General features: G+C 34.0%; 1 long non-coding RNA gene across 1 annotated transcript in view; it reads right to left on the bottom strand.

The window, feature by feature from the left end:
- LOC131509596 (uncharacterized) overlaps positions 1-22,154 on the bottom strand; it is a 161,137-nt gene that overhangs the window by 25,510 nt on the left and 113,473 nt on the right. The window contains exon 2 of the long non-coding RNA XR_009260601.1: positions 12,416-12,543. This is a non-coding gene — a long non-coding RNA (uncharacterized LOC131509596). The remainder of the gene's footprint in view (positions 1-12,415; positions 12,544-22,154) is intronic.

Here is a 22,154-nt window from a genome sequence, read left to right as displayed (position 1 = left end):
TTTTTATAAAGGAGTTAAAATTAAATCTTTGCAATAAAGCAGAAATTAAAACCCCTGGTTTATCTGTATCCTTTGAAAAACGCTACCGTTGTTTGGAAGAATCAGTTCCAGCTCCAGTGCTACTTAGGAGATAGGCTTGTCTTTGTTCTTCATGGAAAATTCTAACCAGGACTCTCCCTTCATATCAGAGACAGATTCTCGATTTGTTTTCTCATTTCCCCCAAAGTGCTATTGATTTCTATTTGGATTACAATGTTCACAGGCAAATATCACAGGACGGAGTCCAAGTCTTAAGGCAGACTTTCTCTCATGTCTATTACACACACACACACACACACACACACACACAAAGATACAGGTTTACTAATCCTGTTGTATTAACTTGGGCAAGGAATTTAACACTGTTAGTCTCAATTTCCATATCTATATAGTAGGAGTAACTACATTGCCTTTAAAATCTCTAATACAGCACATGAGGTATTTTGATGAAAGTACATTTAAGTAATTAGAGGATTTCTATATAGGATTTTACTAATAGTAATACTACAGATAGCAGCTTATCACTATAGCTTTCAATTACATTAATTTAGGAAATTATCTTAAATGGACGGAATTTTGGCCAAGTGTAACTTTTTTTTTTTTAAATGGTGGTTGAATCCAGTTTAGTGTACATAGGAGATTTTATAGTACATTGTTTCAAATTTTCTTCAGTAAAAGAAATGTAACAAAGTGCAATGCTGAAATGACTATGGCAAAAGCATTTTAGGTGAATTAAGCTTTCTATGAGTATAAAGGGACAAAAAATGTTATTTAAAATCAAATAACATCTACCTATTTGAAGTCATAATGACTTCCCAGCATTGAGCCATCACAACATGATAGCCCTTCACTGCAAAGGACTGATGAGTCTACAGTATACACTAAACATTCAGAGAAAATCGACTGATTTTTATCTCTACTTTTATAAATTTTGACCTCAGAAAACCTGAGATAAAAGGCTACTGTACCTTGAGACTTTTTTTTGCTGTTCATTTTTGAAATGTAATTAAGCTTCAGCCCTATTATTCCCTGACAATGGAAAAGCCATCGATTGTGCTGCTTTTGAAATCCTGTATCACATTAGGCACTTTCTAATAATGACGCCCTTGGCTTAAGAAGAAGAGAAAATTGACTTGACCTAATTAAAAACTCTGAAGATCCTGTCTATTATTTTTTCATAAAACTTATTTGGGCCATATGCCAATTAAAGAATGAATACGTAAAAAAAATTTCTGTCAAACGGAGATAAAATAAAATGATATATGGTAAAGTAAATCAGATTGTAAGAAGTGAGATTTGTCAGACTATAAAATTTCTAAGCAGAATGCACATCAGTGAAGTTTCAAAATGGGAACACATTCATCTCTGTTAGCCTCAAGTGCCTTAGATCCAAGAAAAGAACAGGGCTTTGCCAAAAAAGGTGAGTTCGTAGTATAAAAGCAACTCTCTTCAAGCATAATTACTACAAACTTCAGTGAATAATGAAGAAGCTCTTATTATCTTGGTACTATCTTTCTATCTCCTTTCATTTTCTCTCACAATGAAATAGTACACATTATTTCCAAGTGAATCCAAAGCCAGGAAGCCACAGACAGCTTGGAAGGTTTTCAACTTGCAGTCTTCATTCTAAGTCAGAACTAGTTGAATTCACCCAATGAGCAAGTCAAAATAAGAAATGAAATTCAGTCTCCTGTTATACCTTCAAAAACCTAACTACAGTCTCTATTGTTTAACACTTCAAAATCCATTTCATGAAATCTCCGACATCTATCTTTCTATCTTTTTATCTCTTACATATTTAGAATTGTCTATTTCTCCCCTGTGCTCTGTGGTTCCTCACCACAATGTTTAAAATGGTCAAACAGTTGCTGGTTCCTGTTTTTTTAATAATATTTTATGACAATACATTTTTTTCTTTTACTATTAATTCCTGGCCATGCACATACATACCCATTGTCTCTGATATTTGTTTTGTCTTAGAATACTGCTTCATGTTTATTTAGATTTGACTTCATACATGTAATTATGTATTAAATACTTGATATTTTATCTAATTTCATGAAATCATGTTTTAATATAAACTTACAAAAATATATATCATTGTACAATGTTTTATTAATGTGATTCAAAATTTGAATTGGCTTCCAATTGACCAGATAAAAATTAAAATCTTGCCAGCCTTGCATAAAAGGTTTTCTACAATACGCCCCAAACTAACCTTCTACCTGGTTTTCAATGGAAAATTCAGTTCTACTCTACACTACAATCAAAACGAATTTCCCTCATACCTGAGAGCCCTACTCTGCGTGTCTGCTTCAGTCTTTGTTTGTGGTATTCTCTTTTATCTGGTATTTGAGGCACTCTGCATCCAAATAGTCAACCTTCAAAATCCATCATTAATAGTGCTTTCTAGTTTAATTTTTTATATGCTCCTAGTAGGATAAATTATGAATTTTAATCTGCCAAAATGCACTAACAATTTGTTGGTGCCCCTTTTTGTGATTCAGCAGCAGCCTCCATAACTTCTTATACATATTAGGCCTTTGTGTGATAGCTGTCCACTGAATTTGTGTATATTAAATGATGTAAAGAGACTGTTTTATACAAGCCACCTATATGTTGCATTACTGTACTGATCTGCACATCTGTGAAAGGAATCTTAGCTTCTGGAAAGGGAAATAGGACTGAATAACTAATCTACTAGACTCAAGAGGGCTAGATAAATGGAAAAGTCTTCTACAGCAAGGTTAACTAGTTTAGTAACAAATCACCAGGTTGAGGTGGGTGAAGTAGGGAATGGAGAGGGGATTATTATTAACAGAAGACAGGCTAGAGAATAATAATAATAATAGTAATAATAATAATAATAAAGCAAAGGATCCTCTTTTACTTAAGAAACAAAAGAAACTACCTCAACATAAATTGATGTTTCCCACCCCTCCAGGGAAGATTATACAATTGAATGCAAACATGCACATTCACACAAAAAACTCTATACTCATGACACTGAAAAAGAACTGCAGAGATGATATTTTTAAGTTGCTGATGATCCTCAGGTTTTGGGGTCAGTGCACTACCAGATGAATAATAATAAACTATAAAAAGATCTTGAGACAATCCATAAATATAAGGGAATGAAGCAAATCAACTTCAAAACAAGCAGTTAACAATAATGCATTGATATAAACTAGATTGTTATTGTCATTATACCTAGAAAAGAATTATTGAATAGATAAATAATTTATTTAAATGTTGAACTGTGTGTGAACCTGTTTAAAATAATGAATAATAGGGGCGCTTGGGTGGCTCAGTCGGCTGAGCATCCAGCTTCGGCTCAGGTCATGATCTCACAGTCTGTGAGTTCGAGCCCCACGTCGGGCTCTGTGCTGATGGCTCGGAGCCTGGGGCCTGCTTCGGATTCTTTGTCCCCCTCTCTCTCTGCCCCTCCCCCACTCATGCTCTGTCTTTCTCTGTCTCAGAAATAAACATTAAAAAAATTTTAAAAAAATGAATAATAAATATAATACAAATAAAAGGAAGAGATACTACACGAAATAGGCAGCAAACTTATGGAAATCTTTAACTGCAAAGGAATTATGTAACCTTGAAAATAAAATAGTTCACTCAAAGTTTGTAGTTACATTAGTACAAAAAAACCCCACAACCCCATAATATGCTAAAAGAACACTGTGTATATCTTATTATCACATATATTTGCATTTAACAAATTCACTCATGCCTCGCTCTTCCACTAGTCTTTAAGTGTCTAGTGTCCAGTGTAATAGCTTCTCACTAAAAGTGTGGTAAATCAACGAATACAAAAATGAATCAAACACTCAAACATTGTATAGTATGCACCATATTCTTCAAGATAGCACAAAACCCAGGAGTAATAACCTTGAAACACATGTCAATTGAAATACTATTTTGGAAGAAACTTTTTTCTTTCTCTCTCTCTCTCTCTCTTTGTCCTTTTTTCAAGTAGGCTTCACACCCAGTGTGGAGCCCAATGCAGAGCTTGAACTCATGACCCTGAGATCCAGACCTAAGCTGAAATCAAGTCATCTGCTTAACTGACTGAGTCACCAAGGCACCCAGGAAAAAACTTTTTAATCAAAATGCTAGACTGTGTGAATAGTGGATCTATAATCACTATGGCATAGGAACCCACCAATCTGAAATGATGCTAACTATAAACAACTCAACCACCAGAATGACTACTTGTGTGTACCAGCAGATTATCAGTTTTGCTGGATTCAGCAAGGACATGTTTGTACTCTCATTGTGTGCCAAAATTCAAAATAAACTTTTCACAAAATTATTAGTTATATGGATTAGTATATTTGGAGCCTTGAGCTAATAATGCCAGAGCAAATGGTTAGACTCCAAGGCAGTTAAATTAGTTCTATTAAGCTCCACTATTCCAGACTAAGTTTCTCTATTCATTTGTTTATACTCTAAAAATACTCACTTTTAGGGTGCCTGGGTGACCCAATTAGTTAAGGGGTTGAGCAGAGGACTCTTGATATCAGCTCAGGTCATGATCTCACAGTCATGAAATGAGCCGTGCTTTGACTCCACACAGGGCGTGGAGCCTGTTTTACATTCTCTCTCTTCCAGCAGTTCCCCTGCTTGGAGAGCATTTGGTAGAAGCCATATGACCTCCCAACAGGTAAGGGTCCCAGCAGACTGTGGAGAGCAGCCACATTTGCTGGTATTGGGACTAAGACACAAGAGTGCAGTGAAACCTGGTGCTGGATGTGTGTTGTGGTTTTGCATAATCTCTGAACCTCTGCCACTACACAATCATATGAACATTTTCTGGGGCAAGCTGGCACCAGCCATTTCTCAACCAGACCCTCCCCCAGAGAGTTGGTGCGGGTCTAAACCACAGTGGTCTCTAAAGTGTGGAGTTTTGAAACATAACCCCATCTAAGATAAAACCCTGAAGGGAGGTGCCAACTGGCAGGTGAACAACTTAGACATGGACAGGGTGGAGGTGGGGAATGGATGGAGGCCTGAGATAAAGGAGAGGTGCTTGATCGCAGGTCAGTGAGAATGGAAATTTCCTATGCCAGGGACTAGGGAGGTGGGTGAAAGCCATTTCCACCTCTCTTGCACAAGCATATGCACACACTGATCCACCAAGTGAGTTAATCACCTCCACCCAATGGAAAATGGAGCCAGTACACCAAGCCGTGCCCAACTGCACCCTCCAAGCATACCCCCTAGAAGACCAACACAAGTCATTCCACCTGCTTAGTGTATGGACTATAGAGGAATTCATAGTTTGAGTTCTAGGGGAAACTGGATGTAACTTCATTTGGGTTTCATTCTGTATGCTGGTGCATTTATTAGTTTGTTGTTGTTGTTGCTGTTGTTGTGCTTCTGTTTTTTTTAATTGTTTTTGTTGCTTTTTATTTCCTTTTGATTCTTTTAATGGATACAGAAAGAGAAAAATATATTTTCACTTATTTTTTTTAATTTTTAAAATTTTTAAATTATTTTTTACTTTATTTTTTATTTTCAAAATCATTTATTCCATTTTATTTTATTTTATTTTATTCTATAGATTGTTTAATTTTTAATTTTTTTCTTACCTTTTTTCCTTGTCTTTCTTTTCTTTCCCTTTTTTCTCTGTTCTATCAAGCTTCTTTCAAGAAGCAGATCAAAACACACCTTTGATTTTTTGTTTTGTTTTTAATTATTTAATTTTAATTTTTAATTTTATTAATTGTTTTTCTTTCTCCAAAATGACAAAATGAAAGAATTCACCCCAAAAGAAGTAACAGGAAGAAATGACAGCCAGGGAATTAATCAATAATCAGTCAGATATAAGCAAGATGTTTGAACTAGAATTTAGAACCACGATAATAAAATTATTAGTTGGGGTTGAAAAAAGCATAGAAGTCCTTTCTGCAGAGATAAAAGAAATAAAATATAGTCGGGACAAAATATAAAATGGTATATGGAGATGCAATCTCAAATGGATGCCACGATGGCAAGGATGGACAAAGCAGAGCAGCAAATCAGTGATATAGAAGACAAAATTATGCAGAATAATCAGCAGGAAATAAAAAGAGGGAAATAAAAACAAAAGTGCATGATATAAGACTTAGAGAACTCAGTGACCTATTAAAAAGGAATATCTGAATCATAGGAGTCACAGAAGATGAAGAGAGAGAAAAAGGGGCAGAAGTTTTCTGTGTGCAAATTATAGTGGAAAACGTTCCTAATCTGGGAAAGGATACAGACATCAAAATCCAAGAAGCACAGAGAACTCCCATTAGATTCAACAAAAACCAACCATCAACAAGGCATATCATAATCAAATTCACAAAATACACAGAGAAGGAAAGAATTATGAAATCAGCAAGGGGCGGGGGATGTCCTTAACCTATAAGGGAAGACAGATAAGGTTCACAGCAGTCTTATTTATAGAAAGTTGGCAGGCAAGAAAGGAGAGGCAGGATATATTCAATGTGCTGAATTGGAAAAATATGCAGACAAGAATTCTTTATCCAGTAAGGCTGTCATTCAAAATATAAGTAGAGATAAAGAGTTTCCCATACAAATAAAAACTAAAGGGGTTCATGACCACTAAACCACTGCTGCAAGAAATTTTAAGGGGGACCCTCTGAGTGGAGAAAAGATGAAAGAAAACAAAAAAGACCAAAAGCAACAGACTAGAAATGACCAGAGAATATCACCAGAAACACCACTCTACAGGCAACACAATGGCACCAAATTTATAACTTTCAGTACTCACTCTAAAGGTCAACGAACTGAATGCTCCAGTCAAAAGACATAGGGTATCAGAATGCATAACAAGAGCCATCTATATGCTGCTTACAAGAGACCCATTTTAGACTTAAAGACATCTGCACACTGAAAGTAAGGGGATGGAGGACCATCTACCATGCTAATGGTTGTCAAAAGAAAGCTGAAGTAGCCATTTGGAAAAACCATGAATACTTTGAGATTTAAGAACATCCTACCAGAGAATGGGTTAACCAAGAAATTAAAGAGGAAATTAAAAAACACATGGGAGCCAATTAAAATGAAAACACAACAGACCCAAACCTCTGGGATGCAGCAAAGGCAGTTATAAAAGGAAAGTATATAGCAATCTAGGCATTCCTAAAAAGGGAAGGAAGTTCTCAAATATGCAACCTAACCTAATACCTAAAAGAGCTGGAAAAAGAACAGCAAATAAAGCCCCAAACCAGCAGAATAAGGAAAATAATAAAGATTAGAGCAGAAATCAATGGTATCGAAATAAAAACAGTAGAACAGATCAATGAAACCAGGAGCTGGTTCTTTGAAAGAATTAAGAAAATTGATAAGCCCCTAGCCAGATTGATCAAAAAGAACAAGGAAAAGACCCAAATAAATAAAATCACGGATAAAAGGGGAGAGATTACAACCAACACAGCATAATACAAACAATAATAAGATTATATTATGAGCAATTATATGCTAATCAAATAGACAATCTGGAAGAAATGGACAAATTCCTAGAAACATATACAGTACTAAAACTGAAACAGAAAAAAATAGAAAATTTGAACATACCCATAACCAGTGAAGAAATTGAATCAGTAATCAAAAATCTCCCAACAAACAAGAGTCCAGGGCCAGTGGCTTTCCAGGGAATTCTGGAGCATTTAAAGAAGAGTTAACACCTATTCTTCTGAAACTGTTCCAAAAGTTAGAAATGGAAGGAAAATTCCAAACCAATTCTATGAGGCCAGCATCACCTTGATTCCAAAACCAGAAAAAGACCCCACTAAAAAGAAGAGCTACAGACCAATTTCCCAATTACAGACGGTCTCAGGGAATTCTCAAAAGAATTGAATTCATGGATCAATTCTAACAGGTTTTGTGGTGGCGTCTTTTGGGTTTTCCACATAGAGTATCATGTCATCTGCAAATGCATCGGCAAAAGTTCTCAACAAGATACTAGCCAACCAGATCCAACAATTCCTTAAAAAAATTATTTACCACGATCAAGTGGGATTATATACCTGGAGGCAGGGTTGGTTCAATATCTGCAAACCAACCAATATGATACATCACATTAATAAAGAAAGGAAAAGAACCACATAATCCTCTCAATACGTGCATGGAAAGCATTTGACAAAATACAGTATACTTTCTTGATAAAAACCCTCAAGAAAGTAGGTATAGAAGGATCATACTTCAAGATCATAAAAGCCATATATGAAAGACCCAGGTAACATCATCCTCAATGGGGAAAAACCAAGAGTTTTTGCCCTAAGGTCAGGAACATGACAAGGATGTCCACTTTCACCACTGTTATTCAACAGTGTTGGAAGTTCCAGCCTCAGCAATCAGACAACACAAAGAAATAAAAGGCATCCAAATAGGCAAGGAAGAAGTCAAACTTTCACTCTTCACAGATGACATGATACTCTATGTGGAAAACCCAAAAGACGCCACCAAAAAACCTGTAAGAATTGATCCATGAATTCAGCAAAGTCTCAGGATATAAAACCAGTGTACAGAAATCGGTTGCATTCCTATACATCAATAATGAAGCAGTAGAAAGAGAAATTAAGGAATCAATCCCATTTATAATTGTACCAAAACCCCATAAAATACCAGGAATAAACCAAAGACGTGAAAAATCTATACACTGAAAACTATAGAAAGCTTATGAAAGAAATTGAAGAAGACACAAAAAAATGGAAAAACATGTCATGCTCCTGGATTGGAAGAACAAATGTTAAAATGTTGATACTACCCAAAGCAATCTACATATTCATTGCAATCCCTATCAAAATAACACCAGCATTCTTCACAGAACTAGAACAAACAATCCTAAAATTTGTATGGAACCCCAAAGAACCAAGACAATCCTGAAAAAGAACACCAAAGCTGGAGGCATCACAATTCTGGACTTCAAGCTGTAACCATCAAGACGGTATGGTACTGGCACGAAAACAGACATATGGATGCGACAAATTGATCACAAAGATCAATGGAACAGAATAGAGAACCTAGAAATGGACCCATGAACCTATAGCCAACTAATCTTTGACAACCTGGAAAGAATATCCAGTGGAAAAAGACCATCCCTTCAGCAAATGGTGTTGGGAAAACTGGACAGCAACAAGCAGAAGAACTTTCTTACACCATACACAAAAATAAACTCAAAATGGATGAAAGACGTAAACCTAAGATCAGAAGTCATCAAAATCCTAGAGAAGAAAACAGGCAACCTCTTCAACCTCAGATGCAGCAACTTCTTACTAAATTGTCTCGAGAGGCAAGGGATATACAAGCAAAAATGAACTATTGGGGCCTCATTAAGATAAAAAGCTTTTGCACCGCAAAGGAAACAATCAGCAAAATTAAAACACAACTGATAGATTAGAAGATTGCTGGAGGAGTGTTGGGTGGGGGGATGGACTAAATGGGCAGAGGGCATTAAGGAGGGCATTTCTTGGGATGAGCACTGGTTTTTATATGTAAGTGATGAATCACTAAATTCTATTCCTGAAATCATTATTACACTATATGTTAACCAACTTGGATTAAAATTTTTAAATAAATAAATAAATAAATAAATAAATAAATAAATAAATAAAATGTATCTGGAAAAAATTCAGTTCTAGTATTACAAGCTGGGCAAACAAGGATGGTTTGAGAGACTTGAGGCAATAAACTGATAAGGACATATTTACAAACACACACACACACACACACACACACACACACAATGAAAAACAAAGATTCTCTCTCTTCCTTTCCCTCTGCCCTCCCCCGCTTTTCACATGGGCATGTGCTCTGCCTGTCTCTCTCTAAAAAAATAAAATAAAATAAAAATGCTCACATTTGACCACAGGGGTCAGTAAGCAGAAGTTAATGCATGAATTACCTTAAATCAATTAAAAATCTGAATAAAAGAATGAATCTAATTCAAATTCATTATTCTCATGATTACTTTTAAAGTGAGAGAATGTTTGTGTTGCTTTAGTGCATTATGATTAAAAATACATTAGTCATTCTGACCTTTCACAAAATAAAAATATGAAAACTGTATTTTGTTAAAACTGTATTTGTGTATATTACACAAATGAACAATATATGAAGGTGTTGGCAACATTGATTAAGTAGGTGTTTCGTGCTTTGAGTAAAACTGATAGAAAGAAAGCACTCTTACAGATTATACAATTTATATTAAATAAACCAAAAAGTAGAAAACCAATACAAACACCTCAACTTTTATTTGTCTTTAAATATTGAGACCTATAGAAATGCATACACATAGCAAATTGCTATATTATAATTACAGGCAATAAGCATTATATTTTGTTCAGATTATCATAAATTATTAATGCGCTTTGTCATGGTATGCTAAAGGACAAAAAAATTACATAAAAGCTAAAAGGAGAATTCAGTTGTTAACCTTACAATTTGAGATGAATAGTATACAAAAAATGTATATGTGGTGTTTCTGTTTTTTGATTATTCTGCCCTATAAGACTTGGTATATCATATTAAGTATGACAGCAAAACTATGTTATGTTCTCCACCTGTGAAAATCAACAGTATATTTTGTTGTTGTGTTTTTGTTTTTGTTTTTCATTTTCTAACATATAAGTTTATGTGTAAATAAAGTATAATTTCTTGCAGAATCTCTCCATATTTCCGTTCATAGTGCAGGCTTCCCAACTGAGGCACAGTGTAGTAAGTCACTGATATGAATCGTTACTAAAATAATTAAGTCCTAACTGAGGGAGTTAAAAACTTTAAAAATGACTTCAGGAGACAATAAGTTAGTCAGAATCTGAAACATATTAAATAGATTCAATCCTACAATTTTGCTTAACATGCACATTCAGAAACCAGAATCAGAGGAGAAATTTCATACATGCAGATGAGCACTTGTGAACAACTCACAAAATAAATGCTATTTAGTCTGAAAAGCCTTGTGATTTGGGAACCAATCTACTAGATAGATGCCAAATTAGCTGATAATTGCCCTAGGCTGAAACTAGCCATACTGTCTGGTACTGATAAGTACTTGAAAAATAACATTTTCATAATTGCATGAATCTCTATTAAATGAAATAAACCTGTAAAAATCATAGAAACACCAAAAACCAAACATATTGCTAATGCAAATTAGTCCTTTGTTAGAGAATAATATCTTTTTTTAACATTGCTTAAAGCAATTCAATTGAAAAGCTAAATCCACAATTATACTGCATGTTATGCTTGGATAATGTCTCCATTCACATAGCTCATGCTTTGTCCACACATGGATGCTAAATTGTGGCAATGTGTGTGGGTAAAGGAGTTTATAAGATAAATTATTGTTAATCCTTGGCATCCAGAAAAATAATTGGTTTTGCTAAGCATCGGACAAAAATCATTTGTAGTGTCTTCTGTCCACTGTACTACTGAAGATTAGGTCTTCCTCAGAATACCTATAAAGTCCAATTTCCTATAGCCTTTCTATCATATATTTTGTTCTTATTACAATGAAAATGCATATAGACATAATTCTATTGCCTTCAGTTCCTGGGAAATTTCTCAGAAATATAAACTTGTCACTATAGGCAATTATTATTCACCTACAGAAAATATTATGGATATATATTTGAAAATTAGAGAAGCAAAAATGAATCATAAGCTTTTACAGTTTACAGAAGTGTTCACAATTTCTACTACCATATTGCCTTATTTTTCTCATGCAACTTCTATGTCCACTGCCAGTACCTCACTTCTAGTATAACTTTCTTTTGAGTCAAATAATTGATTTTAAGTTAAAAGAATACATGCAAGTGAATTTATTTAAAAATAAGACCATGTAGCTATCAGCATATAGATTAACTTATTTACAGAAGGTACCATTTTTTAAATATCCATGAATATATAAATATCTATGATCATATAATTGGTTTGTAGGGAAACAAAGCAAATTTCCTTGTCAGGGTGGAGTCAGAGATACTTACACAGCATATTTCATTAACATAAGAAGTCAAGTTAGTTTGAAACTTTAACTTTGATAACTAAAATAATATTAAGCTATATTATCCCCATGGCTATAAAAAATAAGTAGATTATATGATGTAACAAAGATGGAATTATAGACAATCTAACATCAAATTTGAGGTTTAAGTACAGTTATTATCAGAAACAAAGAAAAGAATGGTGTCCCTGGTGAGGTTCTTTGAACCTAAAAAAAAAAAAAAAAAAAAAGCCACAATTTTTAATGATTACAAATCTGTAAGATTGATAGCATTAGAAAACACTTCTCGTTCTCAATTTCACCACTGTTACTTTTCTACAAGGAAATTCTGTTATCCCACATTTAATAACTCAATATATGGCATTGACTCACCTCAGTAAATCATAAAAACGAAAAGCATCAATAACAGAATTATATTCCCGTATTCAGTCCTACTTCAGTTTCCAAGTTGTCCAGAAGTTAGCCTCTGATTGCCTTCCAGTGCTATTATCTGCTGCTATCTATGAAAAAGTTATTGATAGAGAAGATGAGGTATGAGGAAGATGAGGCAGAACCTTACTTTATCAATTCTTTGTAAAGGTAAGAGATAAGAGACTAAGGAATTTTGTTATCACTTTAGTAAGATATTTTATTCCAGTGATTCTTTCACGGTGGTAATTCTATGGTAGGTATGAAAAAAGGAAGGGACAAATATAGAATCACCTGTCAAGCTTTTAATTTATTCATGCCTACATGTCTGCCAGATTGTTAAATCCAGATCTTCTGAGTACAAGAGACTACTCCTATCTTGAGTGACTATACATGAAGTCTAATTTCTTTTTAGTTATGTCAGTTTCTTTTTATATTTTGAAGATATATTATTAGACAAACACATTCTTGTTAAATAATTCCAGATGATCACCCATTTTTCATTAACTATATCCTTCTTTATTTCTTGCATTAAAATTCACCTTCTCTGATATGTGTATTTACACCAGCTTGCTTTTGGTTTTGAGTTTGTATAACATAACTATTTCCAAAACTACAACTTCTAATTTTCCACAGTTCTTTGCCCCTACATTTCAGATGTTTCTTTTATAAGCAACATTTAGAGATTTAAAGAAAAAAATGTGTTTCAGTCTAGTCTGAAAAATCTTTGTCTCACAATTGGAATAGTTAGCTCATTTACATTTAAATTAATTACTGATATTTGGGTTTATAATGACCACATTATAATGTTTCCTATTTACCTGTTTTCTGTTAATTATGTTCTACTTTGTCTTCTTTTTAAATAATCAAATGCTTTTTATTATTACATTTACCTTCATCGGTTGTACATTATTTTATTATTATTTTAGTATATACCCAAGAATTTACAATAAGCATATTTGAATTGTTGCAGTTAAATACACATTAGTATTTTTAACAACTCATAGAAATACATATTCTAATCTAACATATTAGAACACTTTAACTCTATTTACCCCTTTTTGTATGCAGTTGTCATTTTTACTATATATAGGTATATATTATATAAACTTAAGACCCATTTACATTTACCTAAATACATATTCCAGTACTCTTTATCATGCCGTACATTTTTGTTTTGTTGTTGGAAATAATTTTCCTTCTCCCAAAAAAATCCATTTTTTTTAAAGTTTATTTATTTTGAGAGAGAGAGAGAGAGCACAGAGAAAGGGCAGAGAGTGAGGGAAAGAGAGAAAGCAGGCTCCACACTATCAGTGCAAAGCCTGATGCGGGGCTCGATCCCACAAACCATGATATCATGACCTGAGCTGAAATCAAGAGTCAGACACTTAACTGACTGAACCACATGGGTGCCCCCCTCCATTTGTTTTTTGTACCGAGATAATGCTATGACAAACTGGTAGAGGGGGGAAAAAAGAATAAATACCTTTATATCACCTTCACTTCTGAATTCTAGTTTGGGAGTTGCCTCCCCTGAAAGGGAAGGTTGTATTCTCCTGAAAGTAATTTGCTTATAAGACTTTTGCTAGGAAGTGTTCTCAGGAAGAACACTTGAGGAGGAACAAATAAAAAGACTGGCAGAGGAAGAAGTTAACCGGCATTACAGTGGTTAGAATTACCTCAGTAAATCCAACAGGGGCTCTGGCCCTGAAATGGTGATTATAGCCATCCCTAATTGAAGCAAGTGAAATTAGCATTTGCTTACCCCTACCAACCAGTTATTGAATATGGGCTGTTCCTGGTAAGGTAGGATAAACTTGGATAAGGTCATTCATCTGGACAGTATACCGCAGCAATCACTCCAACAGCTGCTTTCAGCAATCTCCATTTGTTGTTCTGTAGTTTTCTAGTTTCTGTTGTTGGGTTGAGGTATCAGCAATAAGTCTTACTGCAGGTTCTTTATTTTACTTTTTTTAAGTTTATTTTGAGAGAGAGATGGTGGGGAAGGGCAGAGAGAGACGGAGGGAGGAAATCCCAAGCAGGTTCCATGCTCAGCACAGCGCCTGAGGAGGTGGCTCCATCTCAAAGACCAAGAGATCACTATCAGAGCCATATCAACAGTTGGACACTACCGACTGAGCCATCCAGATACCCCATTATTGCAGTTTCTTTAAGGATGTCTTTACCTCAAATTACCTTTAAGATTTTCTACTTGCTCGCAACTTTGTAATAAGCTGTTTTTAATCTTTTTATTTATCCAGTTTAGGGGTAATAGGGCTTCCTAAGTATGTGTCTTCATAACTTTCATCAGCTTTTGAAAATTATTGACTATTACCTCTTTAAAGATTGTTTTTCCTCCTCTTTTTCTCCTTCTGGGATTCCAATTGCTCATACATTAATATTTATATAATTTTCCACATATATCTTGTATGTCTTTCTCAGTTTTCTAATTATTTTTTCTTTCCATGCCTCAGTATGGACATTTTGTAGCAATCTATCTTTAAATTTAGCAATTTTCTCTTCAATGGTGCCCAATAGGTTAGGCCATTCTATTTAGTTTTTACCTTTTTGTATTTTTCCTTTCTATAACTTTTAGTCCTAGTGAAATTCTCCACCATTTTGTTTTCCAGAATATAATGGTGTTTTGATCATGCCATGATCACAGAGATTTTTCAGTGGAGACTTTCCTAGGCCTTTCTCTCTTCTACAGAGCAAACTGCCACTTACATATAATCCCAGGTTGCTTGCCAACTAACTGGAGCACAATACCTTAAAAAGAGCCCTTGAGATTAAATTACTAAGTGATTGTTGTAATTATTCATTTTAAACCAAAGTTATAGCCAGTTTTAATAACAAAAGGTATGAGTCTGAGATGGTTTGAGGTCAGAAGGGTATCCTCTGCCTTGGTACTTGGGACAAGCTCATATACAAATATTACTCTTTGAGAACCCTTCTCATGCATGTCTATGAATATAATCGTTGAAATTTTAACCATTTCCCAAAATATCTTTGTAGAAAACATTTTAATAGCCATAAAAAAGTGTTCTTTTTGGACCATTAGATCAGGAGAGTAATGGCACTCCCCAAGTCCATCAAGACAGGAGTTCTTGAATCTTAATTCAACTCTTTTTTTTAGCTTGCCTCTCTCTTTAACTATGTACCTGTGAACTGGATGTCTTTTGCATTTACCTTTTTGTTCAGTTAACTTTGTCAAAATAATGTCATTTAAAAAACAATAAAATATTTTTGGGTACAACACTAAAAGCATTTATTCTTACGTATCTTCACGCCTGCTAGACTTTGTCTGTTGTAAGCTAGATTTGTTTGCAAGGCTCTCTTTGTGGGAAATTTGATTAGTAGGCTATGGCAGTTCTGCTTCCCATGTCTCTTCTCTTTTTTAGACTAGTTGTCTGGGACATGGCTGTCTGGGACATGTTAGTTTCACAATGATGGTGGAAGTGTAAGAGAGCATACAGAGATGTATATGATGTTTATATCCTATTTTCAGAACTGCCTACTGATGCAAGTCACATGGCCAGACCAAAGTCAAAGAGTGAGAAGTTAAACCCCATCCTTTCAATGGGGAGAACTGCAAAGTAATAACATGACAAAAGTTGTGGATTTGGGGAGGATTAAAGAATGAAAATCAACAGTGAATGTACACTTTCCTTCCATGACTCTGTAGTTTTTATTTCTCTCATCTACTTGAAGAGATTAGAACTATTTCATTGCTCAGGCAACAAATGGTACTTTGAGTCTCTTTATTTTTTACATTTTTAGTGAATCAGAGAAATTTGTCTTATCGTCCATATGCTATGAAACTTTCAGGGGTTTATTTTAATATAAAATAGATTTATAGCTAGGAGATGGTTATGCCTGGTAAAATTAATAGAAACATAACATATACAGTCTAAAGTCATTAAAAATTTATATTGACTGATTTGCAAAATTTGTCTTATTTCCTTGTAGTTACATGTTTATGATATTAATTGAAAACTATTTCTAAGTACTGGGAAGATTTAAAAAATATGTTGTCTATGAACATCCTTAATAATTTGTCTTTCCTTGCTCCTCCAGTAAGAATAAATTCCCATCACCCTCATGATCTTTCCTAATCATATATTTAGTTTCTAAAAATTGCTGCTATTGAAATGAGAATGCATGTTTTCCATGCATATCAGCTGATTTCCATTTTAGATGCTGCATAGCATCTATTATGCTCTTAATTCAATAATATGCCCTTAATTCATTTAAAATTATTGAACATGACATCAATATTGTGTGTGCACATATGTGTGCATATTCTTCTTATTGTCTTCCATACCACCACAACTATACTGAGATTTTCCGGTGTGGGAAGTCATGCTAGTTACTACAGATCCACAGAGCCATGGTGAAATAGAAGGCCATAAAACAGAAGGTCCCCTCGACAGTCTTGACCTCCAAATGTAATTTCAGCAATAAAACTATTGAAATAAGTACTTTAGTTAAATGTTGTAATATCATCTTACTTAAAAGTAACACTAATAATGCACTTACGTTGAATTGCTCTTTAAAAAGAGCTGCAGAAGAAAAATATTCCTAATTTTAAATAGGGTAAATTTTACTTTTAAAACTCACTGTGTCTTTGTCACAGATTAAAAACATGTGGTACTACTTATAATTTAAACTCAATATAAAATTTAACTGCATCTTTCTGATATATTTAGCTTCTTTGTCAGTTATCTTCCCTTATTCAGATGGACAAACTGAAGAAGTATATAAATTCTCCCAATTCAAAACAAATGAGAAGCTAAATATAAATAACAAATTATCCCTGTCCTGTGTGGGTTATTTTAAAAGCAACTAGAAATATAAATATTGAATTAATAAAGAAGAAAACTACAGCAATTATTTTTTTTATTCTGAGGACTTTTACATTCCACACAGGCATTAAAACTTTGCATGTGGAATTTGTCAGCAAGAGAATTCAATTATATTGAATAACTTAAAAATGCTGTTCTCTTCAATGTTATTTGTGTACTGAAGCTTATATTTGAAAAATAATTTGCTTATATTTAACCCTTTGTTAATCTTGTTTTTTCATGCCACAATTCAGTAACATAATGTGAATGAAGGCAGAGATAATCTTAATTAGCACTAGAGAACATACATATATAGACGTATGTTATTCATTATTTAATATTTATATTATTCATTTTTTAAAAATATCATTTGCCTCTCTCAATATACAAATGGATATTTGGGTGATTTTTATATTTAATTCTAATTTTTTAATTCATTACTCAAAGACAACTTATTTAATAGCAATTTTAGAAAAAAATAAACACTGTGCTAAGATACTTTCCTTAGAATGCATTTTTGAAGCTTTTAATCATGATTTTTTTTCCTCCATGATTTACACCTTCAGGACAACTGTCTTCAGAGTCTTCACACAAGAGTTATATTTGTTTACATACACAAGTCAAATTTTGGAAGGACAACTTCCAAACTCATTCTATGAGGCCAGCATTATCTTGATTCCAAAACCAGACAAAGACCCACTTAAAAGGAGAACTACAGATCAATTTCCCTGATGAAAAAGGATGAAAAAATTCTCAACAAGATACTGGTAAATTGAATCCAACAGTACTTTAAAAGAATTATTCACCATGATCAAGTGAAATTTATTTCTGGGGAACAAGGTGGTTTAATATTCGCAAATCAATCAACATGATACACCACATTAATAAAAGAAAGGATAAGAACTATATGATTCTCTCAATAGAAGCAGAAAAGCATTTGACAAAATACAGCATCCAGTCTTGAAAAACAAACAAAAAATAAAACCTCAACAAAGTAGGGATAAATGGAACATATCTCACCTCATAAAGGCCATATACGTAAGACCTGTAGCTAATATCATCCTCAATGGGGAGAAACAGATTTTCCTCTATGATCAGGGATGTTCACTCTCACCATTGTTATTTAACATAGTACTGGAGGTTCTAGCCTCAGCAATCAGGCAACAAAAAGAAATAAAATGCATCCAAATCAGTAAGGAAGAAGTCCAAATTTCACTCTTCACAGACAACAAGATACCCTAAGTACAAAACCCAAAAGACTCCACCAAAAATATTGCTAGAATAGGCACACAAATTCAGTAAAGTTGCAGGATACAAAATCAATGTACAGAAATCTGTTGCATTTCTATACACGAATAATGAAGCAGCAGAAAGAGAAATCAAAGAATTGATCTCATTTATAACTGCACCAAAACCCATGTTACCTAGGAATAAACATAACCAAAAAGGTAAAAGATCTGCTCTCTGAAAACTATGGAACACTTATGAAAGAAATTGAAGAGGACACAAAGAAATGGAAAAATATTCCATGCTCATGTATCAAAAGAACAAATATTGTTAAAATGTCTAAACAACCCAAAAGCAAGCTATACATTTACTACAATCCCTATCAAAATACCACTGGCAGTTTTCACAGAACTAGAACAAATAATCCTAAAATCTTCATGGAACCACAAATGATCCTGATTAGACAAAGCAATCTTGAAAAAGAAAAGCAAATATGGAGGCATCACAATTCTGGACTTGAAGCTATATTACAAAGCTGTCGTCATCAAGACAGTATGGTACTGGCACAAAAACAGATACACAGATCAAATTAACCAAATTAATCTGGGAGACAGTCCAGGTGAAATCCAGATAAAACTGGAATTCTTTTTTATCTCTACCCAAGAAACATACATTTTAATTGGGGGAAAAATAATCATTTGCCATTTCAAGTGATTCCATTTAAGGACATTGTTTGGAATGGTATAGATTTATTAATTCTAACCTGAAAACAACAAAGAAAGTGTCTTAATACAAACTGCCACATTTCTAACTGAATACATTGAGTAAGACATTGAAGATTTTGGGTTTAGAGTATACCTACAATATATCATTTTAGAATTAATACAAAATTCGTGATGTAATGTTATTAATTTTTTCCAGAGATTAAAATATTGAGAATCAAACTAAATATTCCAGATTCATACAACTGGTAAGAGGAACAGTCTGAGCTCACTCACGTGTCTTTTAAGCCTGATTCCATGCTCTAAATAATGTACTACATAACATCCATTAAAAGGAGACATGTTTGGGTAGGGAAAAAAATCTTAATTAAATGATTGTATAGTAAACCTTTTACATGGGTTTCATTTTCACAACAACCTTTCCAGGATTTGTCCTTGTTTCTTCTTCTAGATTCATGAATCTGGAAGATATTAAGGACTTTGTCCAGCTAAGCTCATAGCACAGCCATGTAACGAACACAGGTTTCCTAGCCACAAGGGCCCTGTATTTTCCCACATTCTGTGCTTATCATTTGTTCCATTTATAACATGGAAACTATACATCTTCCTCAAATTAGAGACAAATAAGGTAGCTGGCACTTTTGAAGAAGACTTCATATTTTTTTAAAAAATCAACATTCTTCCTCCCAGTAATTTGGAATGACAGTGTATACTGGAAAAGTCTTTGGGATGCTAGGTATGATTTAGTGGATGTGCCAGACTGTTTAATTATCCACTTCTTGTAGGACACTTTGTTTCCAGTTCGGTGCTCTTATAAATAAATCTGCTACCCTGAGCATAAGGCACAGGTTTATGAATGGACGCAAGACTTCATTTTTGTGACACAAATGCCCAGGATTATAATCTCTGGGTCATATGGTAAATTATATACTTACTTTTTTAAGAAATTGCTAATTTTTTAGAGTGACCGTATTATTTTACCTGTCCCATGAGCAATGTATGACTAGTTGATTTCTCCACATTCTCATCAGCATTTGGTACTGTCACTATTTTTTTTATTTCAAGGTGTTCCAACATGTGAAATGGTCTTAATCTGTATTTTCTGAATGGCTAGTGATGTTTCATTTTTCATATGAAAATGTTTCAAATGAACATTTTTCATATGCTCATTTGCTATCTTGTATCTTAATTAGTGAAATATATATGCCTTTTTCCCATTTTCTGATTTTTTTTTACTGGGTTGGAAGAATTCCTTATTCTAGATATGAGTCTGTTGTCATATATATGGTTTGCAAGTACTTTCTCCAAGTCTGTATCTTGTCTTTATATCATCATGGCAGAGCAATTTTTTTTTTAATTTTAATAAAGTCCAACTTACTGATTTTTATATATGAATTAAATTTTAAATCTGAAAATTCCATACTGAGTCCTAGGTCCTAAAAATGTTCTATGTTTTCTTCTAAAAGTTTTATAGTTTTATATTTCACACTTAAATCTATGATTTGTTTGCATTTTTATGTACGTGGTGTGAGATGTAGTTGAAGGTCCATGAAGGCCCAGCTGCTTTCTCTATTCATTATTTTCAGGCTTTTTTTTTTTCTCAATGCATTTGGCTTTCAATAATTTTTATTAATATGTTTTTCGGTTTACTAATCTTTTCATCTGTAATATCTATTCTAATAGTAAACCCATCCAGCATATTGTATTTTTTTATGTTTGTTTTTTGAGAGAGAGAGACAGAGTGTGAGCTGAGGAAGGGCAGAGAGAGAGGGAGACACAGAATCGGAAGCAGGCTCCAGGCTCTGAGCTGTCAGCACAGAGCCCCATGTGGGGCTGGAACTCACGAACAGTGAGATCATGACCTAAGCTGAAGTCAGATGCTTGATTGACTGAGCCCAGGCGACCCCAGCATGTTTTTAATCTCAGCTTTGTAGTTTACATCTCTAGAAGTTTGATTTGAGTTATTGTTACATCTTTCATGTCACTACTTGACATGGTCAGTCTTTCTTCTAGCTTCTTAAATATATGGGATCATTAGAATAACAATTGTGCTTGTCTAATAATTATATATTATCTGCTTCAGTTCTAGATTTTTTAGATTGGTTGATTTGTCTCTTCATTTTCAATGGTGATTTTCTGCTTCTTTGCGTGACTGGTGTGGTTAAAATGGTTTATTCCAGAAGATCTGGAAATAGCCTGAGCTGTTTAAAGAGATGTACTGGCCTGATAGAAATTCTTGGACAAAGCTTGAAATGTACTGATTAATGATGTCGTTTTATAATTTTGGGTCTGACTCAGGTTTCAAAGTGTGTTTTTGTTTGTTTGCTTGTCTTTTAACCAGCTTAGCAACAATGTTTGCTGATAAAATCATGATTGGTGGTTTGTACCTGGTTTTGGCAAGATCCTCAGAGGTTTGAAGCTGGCAGGAATGTGGCCAGCTGCATATATAAGGTCCAGATTTACACTCCATTCTGGACTCCCTAAATATGAGGTGTCCTGTGCACATGATAGTGATTCCTACAGAGAGAGAAAACACATTCTATAAACCACTGTAGTGGGTGGACAATTGGATTCTGCTTCTGCAAAACCCTGCTGGGAACCAGTTTTTAGCGGTGATGCATATTCTTACTTTAATGCTGTTGTATTCTATACATTTCTTGCAATAAACGTGAAGCACATAAGCATTGCTATTTTGGGTCTTAAGACTCTTCTTTCACAGTTGAAGTCTGATTTACTGCCACAGTTTGTGCACCTGATAATTTTTTTATCAGATGTCAGACATTAAAATTTTACTTTGCTGGATAGGGGATATTTTTGCACTCCCATACATATTCATGAGCATTGTTCAGAAATGTAGTCATATTACCTAAAACAATTTGATCCTTTTGTTTCTTGCTACCAGCTTTTTAA

This window comes from Neofelis nebulosa, chromosome 1 (assembly GCF_028018385.1).
Source record: "Neofelis nebulosa isolate mNeoNeb1 chromosome 1, mNeoNeb1.pri, whole genome shotgun sequence".
NCBI classification, from domain to species: Eukaryota; Metazoa; Chordata; class Mammalia; order Carnivora; family Felidae; genus Neofelis; species Neofelis nebulosa.
This window is presented reverse-complemented; position numbering and strand designations above follow the sequence as displayed.